The 12,028-nt window shown below is 45.2% G+C and overlaps 1 pseudogene; it reads right to left on the bottom strand.

Annotated features, from left to right (window-relative positions):
* LOC118377046 (trafficking protein particle complex subunit 9-like) overlaps positions 1–12,028 on the bottom strand; it is a 459,082-nt pseudogene that overhangs the window by 73,388 nt on the left and 373,666 nt on the right.

The following is a 12,028-nucleotide window of genomic DNA, read 5'->3' as shown; positions in this document are numbered from 1 at the left end:
CTGTACATTTCACCAACAGGAGTCTAGCTAGCTGACTGTACGTTTCACCAACAGTAGTCTAATTAGCAGACTGTACATTTCACCAACAGGAGTCTAGCTAGCTGACTGTACGTTTCACCAACAGTAGTCTAATTAGCAGACTGTACATTTCACCAACAGGAGTCTAGCTAGCAGACAGTACGTTTCACCAACAGTAGTATAGCTAGCAGACTGTACGTTTCACCAACAGGAGTCTAGCTAGCTGACTGTACGTTTCACCAACAGTAGTCTAATTAGCTGACTGTACGTTTCACCAACAGTAGTATAGCTAGCTGACTGTACGTTTCACCAACAGTAGTCTAATTAGCTGACTGTACGTTTCACCAACAGTAGTATAGCTAGCTGACTGTACGTTTCACCAACAGCGTTCAAGGGCTGAGGGTTTAGGGCCGATGGCTGTCTACTTTGAGTTTCAAACGCAGCCAGAATAGACAGCCCTCAGCCCTAAATTCTCAGCCTTTGAATGACGTTTTATATCGTCACATCTGAGTGTACCTTAAATGTCCCCTGCCCAAGCGAGGAAGAGTGATGACCGGAGAGGCAAAGTCCTTGGTGGAAATCTTGAAGTTGAGCTTAAAAACAACCAACCGAAAGCTATTAATGTACCTAGTAAGCTAACGTAGCTAGCTTGCACTCCTGTCAGGTAACTAGCTCCAGTTACCCATAGCTGGCTAGCTAGTTTTATAATTTATTCCAATAAAATTCACCACTGGCTGACAGTACATTTCACAGTCTCTGCTGCAACAGTATGAGCCTTCCATCCTTCAACAGTTCTTAAGACAGCGATCTGTTTGTGTTTCTCCCCATTTTCCTGTATAAGCGCCTGATTAAACCAGACTGAATACAAGGTTCAGTCTGGTTTAACCAGGATATGTGATAGATGGTGCAGGCAGGAGGAGAGCAGTATAAACAAAGCAGAAATCTGTAAAGTCTAGCTCTGACACATTATAGCGCCACACACACAGGAGACACAGACCCACACAGCTGTGTTTCGTTTAGAAATGTCAGGTAATTTGTCTTTCAGGGATGAAAAGGCTGCCTCTGGGGAAACTCTTGTTTCCTTTACAGAAATCAATGAAAGGAGTTTTTATTTGATGGAAAGTGGAGTAGTGGGGAAACAGGGCTGGTAAATGGCTTAACAATATGGTAAGTAAAAATCCTCTGTGGCTAAGCTGGAGAAAATAGAAAATAAATAGATGTTTAGGTCATGAAAATACTTTAGCTGTTTCAAACACCACCGTAACACTAAATCAAACGAAATGGGATTGAAACTATATAATATAAGACCAATTCTGTGTGGTAGATATTCTACATGCATCTGCATAATGTGGTGTTGTGTGCTGGCTATGTCTGCCGACCCGGCTGGTGCTGTAGGTGGAGGAGGAGAGGAAGACTTATGATTTATGCCCCACTCATCATCCAAAGTGACACGCTGGATTGTTCTCCGGCCGTGATAAATGTCCTATAAACAGGCACGCTAAGGCTCTTCAATGTGCTAACTCTTGACCAACACATCCATATATCCCATCCTCACAGAGGACAGCTCTAAATGTGCTAACATTCTATCCACTGGAAGTTCCCAACTTCGCAGGGCACAGGGGCTGGAACGACCCAGGAATGGCTACGGCAGTCTGGTCTCTGATCCCAACATTAGCCCAGCAGAGCGATAGCTAGGATCACGTTCTGATCCTCTTCAGCCCATAGCCAAACAAATCATCCTCTCCATGTTTGTGTTGTTCCCCTAATGCTGAGGTTCAAACACAACAGAAGCCAGTTTCAGAATGACAAAGCTCTGGTGAATACTAAATTGCTGTGTATATGCTGGGATACTCCTAATAAGCACATGTTGGGGATGAGGAGGATTAGTCACATGAACAACAGTGGAGCGGCTAGCTATTGCTACAATGGGACAGTTGTCAGTTTGATATTGACCACAGAGAAGAGAAGAAGGAGGATGGTGTAGCTACTGTGTAACTGATGTGGCAAAGATATACCTGTGGAACGTGATGGACATGGAATCTCTGCTTGATGATAAGGAGGGTTGATAGACAGAGTCTGGGTGACAGGGCTAAAAAAAACAGGCAGGTAAATGGGGCAGCTCCTGACAGCATCGCCTCTGATTTTCACCTCGTTCTCTTTGGCCACTCGAAACTCTTCAGGCCCTGTTTAGTATGAGGGACCTGTTCATCACAGCAGCCCCTTTACTTCCCCTCAGCCCCTTCAATCACCCACTCACTGTCAGGGATAGACTGCAGAGAACCATGAGACCAACAGTATTCAAAGTAAGTCTCTCCTGTGTTGTCATCAGTAGAGTGATAGGACCATTGGGAGCTGAGGGACTGGAAGCCATGTGAAAGCCTGGATCAGGATGGCATCAGGCCACACAGCTACCATGATCCTCCCAGGGGAGCCATCCTCTTCCTCCCCGCATACATTACCTCCATCCCAGCGTTACCTCTGTGTACTGACTCAGGGACATTAGGCTGACTAGACTATGTGTATGTGTCTGTACCATTCTCTCTACCCATCCCCAGCAGAGGGACTGTCCAATCGCATGGTCTGGGAGGGTGTACCCTGCCCAGTCCCATCCAGCACCACCATGGTGCTCTTCCTCCTGGCTTTTGGGCTCCTGACCAGAGCTTTAAAGGCAAGATGTCCCCAGTGTGTACTGATCACCCAGCCGCCTGTAACCACTCCAAACGACCATCTGTCTGAGTAGACACACGCATACGCACACACACAGAGCCCATTCAAAAAGAGCTGTCTTATTAAATGATGTCCTGCCTTTTACAGCTGCCCCACCTTACTCTCTCTCTCTCCCTTCCTCTCCCTCTCTCTCTCTCCCTGTTGACCTCTTTATCAACCCAAACATTTGTCTTGCCATTCATGGATGAATTTGAATTCCGTTAAGACGGGTTCCCGGTAGCAGCCTGGAAGGGCAAAGTCCTCTCCCTCTCCTTCGTGTTTCTCTCTCGCCATATCTAGGTCTCTCCTCTCTCCCACTGCTTAGCTACTGCAGAGCCATGTCTCAATACATGGGAGATACTGTATACAGGGCTCTGGTCAAAGGTAATGCACTAAAAAGGGAATAGGGTACCATGTGGGACGTAGGGTCAGTCAGAGCCCCAGAGAGCCCCTGAGAGCCAGAGTTGCCTGTGCTAACTCGGCATACAGATATCTGTTGATTTAACTCCAGTCTATTAAGCTGACGTGGAGACAGCCAAGAGAAGGTGTGCCACTTTGGCTTTAATTCAATTGTTAGCAGAGGAGAAGTAATCAATGAGGCTATTTCCATAACGCTACTCCAGGCCGGCTGCACGTAAACCCTGCTACTGCTGCTGCTGCCACCTGGTTCCCTGGGCCTTGTTCAGAAAGATTTAAATGCTATGAGCATAGCACTACAACGGGCTGCAGAACACACAAACCCTGCTACTGCTGCTGCTTCTGCCAACCGCCCTGTATGGGCCCTGTTCAGTAGGGAGGAAACGTTTTGAAACAGACTGAAACAGGGAGGTACGGAGACAGATAGTAGAGCATGCAGAAGGTGGCAGAGACCAGGGCACCATATGTGGTCAAGAATCGAGAAAGCCAGGCTCTCTAAAGGTGCATCCATTTCTCTCTACAGTCCCCATGGAATGTGACTGATACTACAGGGAACACACAGCCCACTGACTGAACCCTAAAGCAACATGGTCTCTCACAGCTAGCTGTAAACAGAGTAACAAACAGACAAACATGTTTGGCGATGTACATCCCATGGCAATGTGGCAGATTAAAACAATAGTTTATGGTTAAATGCAGTTAATAGTTCCTTCTCACCCCTTCAATTCACCAGGATATTATATTGCTCTCATTTAATGATATTTGTCTGTCTCATTCTACCCATTCATCTCTATCCCTTCATCCCTCTTTCTGTGACTCATGTTTTGGAGGAGAAGACCCCTCCAGGTTTTCTGGAGTGTCAGGATCGTTTGTCACAGATAATCAGGCCGACCAGCCAGTAACCTTTTGAAAAACAATAGGGGAAGATACACCAAGCACACCAAAGTACCTCGGATGACATTTAAGCAGGGTGTGTGTGTGTGTGTGTGTGTGTGTGTGTGTGTGTGTGTGTGTGTGTGTGTGTGTGTGTGTGTGTGTGTGTGTGTGTGTGTGTGTGTGTGTGTGTGTGTGTGTGTGTGTGTAACACTATCAAATAAAGTACCAGCTTTTCAGCTGCCGAAGACAGGTGTGTGTCCAATGTTGACATCATCGCTGAAGTTGTAGGCATATTTATTATCCAGAGCAGCTGCCAGACAGACAGACATCGATTGAGACACGTGTCCACACAATTCTTGATGAAAAATGGTCTCGAATCAACAAATCGCTGTGAGAGGAGTCAGCCATTACACCTGCTCAGTCAGCCAATAGTATTGATGCTTTCTGCCCATGGAGAGGCCCAATAGCAGGCTATGTAGAGAGCAGGGCGGGTGGCCAGCATGACACCAGTGTACTGTGGGGTCAGTAATTATTGGCACCCTTGGTAAAGATGAGCATCAAAAACTGTATAAAATAATAATACAAATATTGAGCTATACTGTATGCTCAAATTGTATTGTATATTAATACAATTGTTCAGAGAAAAGAGAAAGAGATTTTGCTTCAAGCGGCATTCAGCAGCTGAAACAACCACGAAGTGTACTCCCTGCCAGCTGAGGGATGAGCCTGGAGAAACGTAACCACGCTCAAATTCATAGACAGAGCTATGGATGCAAGGACTAACCATCCATGATAACACTTTTATAGTTTTAACCATGTTTTGAGGCTGTTTAATAAATTTACTTCATTTAAATTGTTTACAAACACTGGAGAAAAAACAAGCTGATATTTTCGGTTCTGATGGGTTACAACAGTTGAACCAAGCTCATGAAGCATTTAGAAGTTATTTTCTTCAAGAATCAAATGGGTATATATCTAATTCATACGACTAAAAATGAATGTATCAGCTTCAGATTTCTCCTTTAACAAGTAATAAAAAATACATTTGATAAAAGACAGGGGTCAAAATGATTGGCTCCCCTGTTTGTAATACTTTAGCGCCCTCACCCTCCGAGGATAACAACACAGCCTTCTTGTTTTATGAGTTTGAAGAACACAAAAGGATTTTGGCTAAAACGATCTGAAAAGCTTATGTATTGAGGAATTGTCTAAGACCAATCACAATGTATTCTCCAACCTCATAAAACATTTAGAACAAGGCTCAGTGTTGTTGTCCTCACAAGGGGAGGGTGCTGGAGTATTACAAACAGGGGAGCCGATAACCCTAACTTTTTAGATGTTTTTATTTATTACTTATTACACACAATTTGTTTCTCTGAGCAATTGCATTAGTATGAAATAATCTAATTTATTCATTACTTTTTTTGCATACAATATAGCTCAGTATTTGTATTATTTATTTTATAGTATTTTTTTGCTGTCAATCTTTATCATAGGTGCAGATAATTATGTTAATTCATTATTATTATATACACTGAGTATACCAAACATTAGGAACACCTTCCTAATTTTGAGTTGTCCCTCCCCCCCTCACCCCCACAGATTTGTTAAGTTGGCCGGATGTCCTTTGGTTGGTGGACCAGTCTTTATACACATGGGAAACTGTTGAATGTGAAAACCCCCGCACCTACTATCATACCCCGTTCAAAGGCGCTGAAATGTTTTGTCTTGTGACATCAAAGGAGATCATAGCTTTCACCTGGATTCACCTGGTCAGTCTATGTCATGGAAAGAGTAGGTCCGAATGTTTTGTATACTCAGTGTATATACAGAACTGCATGGCACATAAACTAGTAATTGGTTTGTAGAGAAAATGTTGAAGCACAAAATATGAATGCTTACAAAATAAAGAGAAACACTACTGAAAAAGGTCACTCGTAGAACTTACCAAATGATTATGTTTGTTGAGGCTCACTAGACCAGAATGAATCACGATGAACATGTTAAGGTAGAAGTAATGCAGTGCAGCCTGTTTACATGGCTACTTAGTCCCCCTCTATACCCCACACTGAAACAACACTAATAAAGGGAGGTACCAGACATGCAAATACACCTTACATTACTACTCTGTCATTGGCTGGTGAATCAAATATCTTCTTCACCCGCCAAGGCATAAGAGAAAGTGACTGATATAGATTATCTTATCAGTGTGTGTATGTGTGTACTCTGTTCTGTAGTAGCTAGGTTGTTGTTGCTCTGCTGCTGCCTAAAGGGGGTAATCAGTTCCTAATGGTCCCTAGCTCTATGGCTGACTCCCTCACTCCCCATTCAATAATAAGGCCCTAAGCAAACAGGAAGGCATAAAGACCCTTTCTGTTTCTGCCACTTTCCCCGTTTTTCCAATGTTGGAAAAGTCCACAATTAAATATTCATGGGTTGCTACAATATGGTAATGTGAAGAAGTCAGTGTAGATCCTCTAAAGCTCTGTCAGGTTGGATGGGGAGTGTCGCTGCACAGCTATTTTCAGGTCTCTCCAGAGATGTTCGATCGGGTTCAAGTTCAGGCTCTGGCTGGACCATTCAAGGACATTCAGAGACATGTCCCAAAGCCATTCCTGCGTTGTCTTGGCTGTGTGATTAGGGTTGTTGTCCTGTTGGAAGGTGAACCTTCACCAGTCTGAGGTCCTGAGTGCTCAGGAGCAGGTTTTCATCAAGGACCTCTGTACTTTGCTCCGTTCATTTTCCCCTCGATCCTAACTAGCCTCCCAGTCCCTGCCGCTGAAAAACATCCCCACAGCATGATGCTGCCACAACCATGCTGCATTGAAGGGATGGTGCGAGGTTTCTTCCAGACGTGACGCTTGGCATTCAGGCCAAAGAGTTCAATCTTGGTTTCATCAGACCAGATAATCTTGTTCCTAATGGTCAGAGTCCTTCAGGTGCCTTTTGGCAAACTCCAAGCAGGCTGTCATTTGACTTTTACTGAGAAGTGGGTTCCGTCTGGCCATTATACCATAAAGGCCTGATTGGTGGAGTGCTGCAGAGATGGTTGTCCTTCTGGAAGGTTCTCCCATCTCCACAGAAGAAATCTAGAGCTCTGTAAGAGTGACCATCAGGTTCTTGGTTACCTCCCTGGACAGGGCCCTTCTCCCCCGATTGCTCAGTTTGGCCAGGCTGACAGCTTTAGGAAGAGTTTTGGTGATTCCAAGCTTCTTCCATTTAAGAATAGAGGCCACTGTATTCTTAGGGAATTTCAATGCTGTATAATTGTTTTGGTACCCATCCCCAGATATGTGCCTCGACACAATCCTGTGTCGGATTTTTACAGACAATTACTTCGACCTCATGTCTTTGGTTTTTGCTCTGACATGCATTGTAAACTGTGGGACCTTATTGACAGGTATGATATTGACAGGTGTGTGCCTTTCCAAATCATGTCCAATCAAGTTGGAGAAACATCTCAAGGATGATCAATGGAAACAGGACTGCGCATGCAGTAAGCCAAGGTAAGTTGCTAGCAAGCATTAAACTTATCTTTTAAAAAACAATCAATCAATAATAACCTAATCACCCCCAGCTTCCAATTGGCTCATTCACCCCTTCTCCCCTGTAACTATTCCCAAGCTCATTGCTGTAACTTATAAGGGTCAAGGGTTAAAATAATAGGTTAAATATCAGGGTTAAATAGAAAAAAATCCAATGGTACAAGAATGAACAAATTGTGAGGATGAGTTATTGATTTTGTTGACACAGCTGCTCATCAATGATATCTTGGGGCAAAGTGACTTCTGTCATTATCTATCATTAGGAACACTGTTGAGACATCAGGACAAATAGTCTCTCACTAACCCAATTAGACCTCACCTTAACTAAGCAACAATGGAAAGCAAACAAGATATTCCTGATTCAATGGAATTAGAGTAAATAACCGTCAATTTCTTATCTCTTCTAACATGGCCACAACCTGGTAAGACAATTCTATACACCGCACTCAAAACACATAAAAGAGAAACCATTATGTACCAAATGCTTCACGGCTAAACGGATTGCAGTATGAAAATACAGTATACATAACCCTAGGCTAACAGTTAGCCAATCACGTGTCTACTGTAAGAGGCTAACTTTAGCTGTAACCATATTAAATGAATCCACCCACTCAGTGTTCGGATTATTTGATCCCGAGGGAGAATGCTTAAGAGAAGGTCCATCATTGAGACCATGATAGCTACTCTGATAACACCATTCTAACAGGCTGGGACAAATGAACTGCATTCTTATCGTAGAGGACAGTGTGCACACGGATGCATGCGCGCACACACACACACTCACACACACACACCATCCTGAAGACTGCGATGTGATGATGTGCTCCTCAAAATGACCTAAAATGTTCCTCTGAAAGTAATAGACTAGAAATAAAAGAAGTAGAACCTCTAAGTGTCAGAAGATCTGGGTCCTTTGATGACTCAGACAGAAGTGAGTTTGGAGAATTGTTCATGAGAACAGAAACGCTGAAGATAAAATGTCCTCATCTACTGTGTCACCATAACAGATGTCTCTCTTTCTGATAAACCAGGAGACACTAAACTGACTAATGAACACACTCACTAACCTCCAAGAAAAGGCAGCACTGTTCGGCGAACATAAATACACCCCCGCACACACTTAATAAATAAATGAAAGCTGATATTTGAGAGGTGGTTCACAGATGGTGAGCCCCAGAAAGGGAGGGAAGCTCCTCCAAGTCTCTCTGTGGTGTCCCAGGGTGCTTCACACGTCCCCCAGCCACTCCAGTACTGCCTTCTGACAGCTCCCTAAAATAACCCTGCTGTCTATTATAAATGCAAATAGAAAACATGACTTGAGACAGATGTGGTGGGATTGTGTGGGCTGGTGTGTTAATTGCCAGGTCTAGTGGTTTGGGTTCGTTGGGTTCGGCACCTCCATAGGAACGATGGTGATTGACACTTCTAATTCAAACAGTTCATGCCTCATCACGATCCATGATCATAATGTTTTTGGACGGATCATTTGAGTAAGGACAAGAATACCCATACATTTCAGTGGTTTTACATCAATGGTAATGCCAAGCATCTCCTACATCGCACAGTGTGTGTGTGTGTATATATGTGTGTGTGTGTGTGTGTGTGTGTGTGTGTACTCACCCCACTGTAGAGGTGCCAGCTGCAGGTGCTCGAGGACCAACTGGTTGAGAACTCCCTCCACACTGGCCTCTCCCTGGCGACACACAGAAGGGTGAGCTAGGGTTAAGGACTACACACTGGCCTCTCCCTGGCGACACACAGAAGGGTGAGCTAGGGTTAAGGACTACACACTGGCCTCTCCCTGGCGACACACAGAAGGGTGAGCTAGGGTTAAGGACTACACACTGGCCTCTCCCTGGAGACACACAGAAGGGTGAGCTAGGGTTAAGGACTACACACTGGCCTCTCCCTGGAGACACACAGAAGGGTGGGTTAAGGAGGCCTAGACACACAGAAGGGTGAGCTAGGGTTAAGGACTACACACTGGCCTCTCCTGGAGACACACAGAAGGGTGAGCTAGGGTTAAGGACAACACTGGCCTCTCCCTGGCGACACACAGAAGGGTGGCTAGGGTTAAGGACTGGCTCCCCTGGAGACACACAGAAGGGTGAGCTAGGGTTAAGGACAACACACTGGCCTCTCCCTGGAGACACATAGAAGGGTGAGCTAGGGTTAAGGACAACACACTGGCCTCTCCCTGGAGACACACAGAAGGGTGAGCTAGGGTTAAGGACTACACACTGGCCTCTCCCTGGCGACACACAGAAGGGTGAGCTAGGGTTAAGGACAACACACTGGCCTCTCCCTGGCGACACACAGAAGGGTGAGCTAGGGTTAAGGACTACACACTGGCCTCTCCCTGGCGACACACAGAAGGGTGAGCTAGGGTTAAGGACAACACACTGGCCTCTCCCTGGAGACACATAGAAGGGTGAGCTAGGGTTAAGGACAACACACTGGCCTCTCCCTGGCGACACATAGAAGGGTGAGCTAGGGTTAAGGACAACACACTGGCCTCTCCCTGGCGACACACAGAAGGGTGAGCTAGGGTTAAGGACTACACACTGGCCTCTCCCTGGCGACACACAGAAGGGTGAGCTAGGGTTAAGGACTACACACTGGCCTCTCCCTGGCGACACACAGAAGGGTGAGCTAGGGTTAAGGACTACACACTGGCCTCTCCCTGGCGACACACAGAAGGGTGAGCTAGGGTTAAGGACTACACACTGGCCTCTCCCTGGCGACACACAGAAGGGTGAGCTAGGGTTAAGGACTACACACTGGCCTCTCCCTGGCGACACACAGAAGGGTGAGCTAGGGTTAAGGACAACACACTGGCCTCTCCCTGGCGACACACAGAAGGGTGAGCTAGGGTTAAGGACAACACACTGGCCTCTCCCTGGCGACACACAAAAGGGTGAGCTAGGGTTAAGGACAACACACTGGCCTCTCCGTGGAGACACACAGAAGGGTGAGCTAGGGTTAAGGACTACACACTGGCCTCTCCCTAGTGACACACAGAAGGGTGAGCTAGGGTTAAGGACTACACACTGGTCTGAAGGGGGCTGGGGCCTCAGTGTCTCTGATGACATTTGCAATTAATAGAGAGAAAGGATTCACAAGTATTAATCTTAAAACTAAGGTAAAATAGTACAGTGGCATTTTCTCTCCCTTTAACTGGATATGAGTCAAGGGCAAGTTTCTTTCGTGACAAAACGAGACTGCAGCCACACTCAGCGCAAGCGGTACCAATGCACCAAATCTGGAACAGACAGGAGCCTGAACAGCTTCTACCCCCAAGCCATAAGACGGCTAAATAGGTAGTTAAATAGTTCACCAATATCTACACTGACCCGTTTTGCACTCTTTTGACTCATCACATCCGCTGCTGTTACTGTTTATTATCTATCCTGTTGCATAGTCACTTTATCCCTACCTATATGTACAGCTGAAGTTGGATGTTTACATACACCGTAGCCGTAGTTCCTGACATTTAATCCTGGTAAAAATTCCCTGTCTTAGGTCAGTTAGGATCACCACTTCATTTTAAGAATGTGAAATGTCAGAATAATAGTAGAGAGAATGATTTATTTCAGCTTTTCTTTCTTTCAGCACATTCCCAGTGGGTCAGAAGTTTACATACACTCAATTAGTATATGGTAGCATTGCCTTTAAATTCTTTAACTTGGGTCAAACGTTTTGGGTAGCCTTCCACAAGCTTCCCACAATAAGTTGGGTGAATTTTGGCTCATTCCTCCTGACAGAGCTGGTGTAACTGAGTCAGGTTTGTAGGCCTCCTTGCTCGCACATGCTTTTTCTGTTCTGCCCACAAATGTTCTATGGGATTGAGGTCAGGGCTTTGTGATGGCCACTCCAATATTTTGCCTTTGTCGTCCTTAAGCCAATTTGCCACAACTTTGGAAGTATGCTTGATGTTATTGTCCATTTGGAAGACCCATTTGCGACCAAGCTTTAACTTCCTGACTGATGTCTTGAGATGTTGCTTCAATACATCCCCATAATGTTCCTACCTCATGATGCCATCTATTTTGTGAAGTGCACCAGTCCCTCCTGCAGCAAAGCACCCCCAACATGATGCTGCCACCCCCGTGCTTCATGGTTGGGATGGTGTTATTCGGCTTCCAAGCCTCCCACTTTTTCCCCCAAACATAACGATGGTCATTATGGCCAAACAGTTCTATTTGTCATTCAACAGACCAGAGGACATTTCTCCAAAAAGTACCATCTTTGTCCCCATGTGCAGTTGCAACCTGTAGTCTGGCTTATTTATGGCCATTTTGGAGCAGTGGCTTCTTCCTTGCTGAGCGGCTTTTCAGGTTATATTGATATGGGACTCGTTTTACTGTGGATATAGATACTTTTATACCTGTTTCCTCCAGCATCTTCACAAGGTCCTTTGCTGTTGTTCTGGGATTGATTCGCTCTTTTCGCACCAATAACGTTCA

This window comes from Oncorhynchus keta, chromosome 19 (assembly GCF_023373465.1).
Source record: "Oncorhynchus keta strain PuntledgeMale-10-30-2019 chromosome 19, Oket_V2, whole genome shotgun sequence".
In the NCBI taxonomy this organism is placed as follows: domain Eukaryota; kingdom Metazoa; phylum Chordata; class Actinopteri; order Salmoniformes; family Salmonidae; genus Oncorhynchus; species Oncorhynchus keta.
The sequence above is the reverse complement of the archived record's forward strand: the minus strand, read 5'-3'. Positions and strand labels throughout refer to the sequence as shown.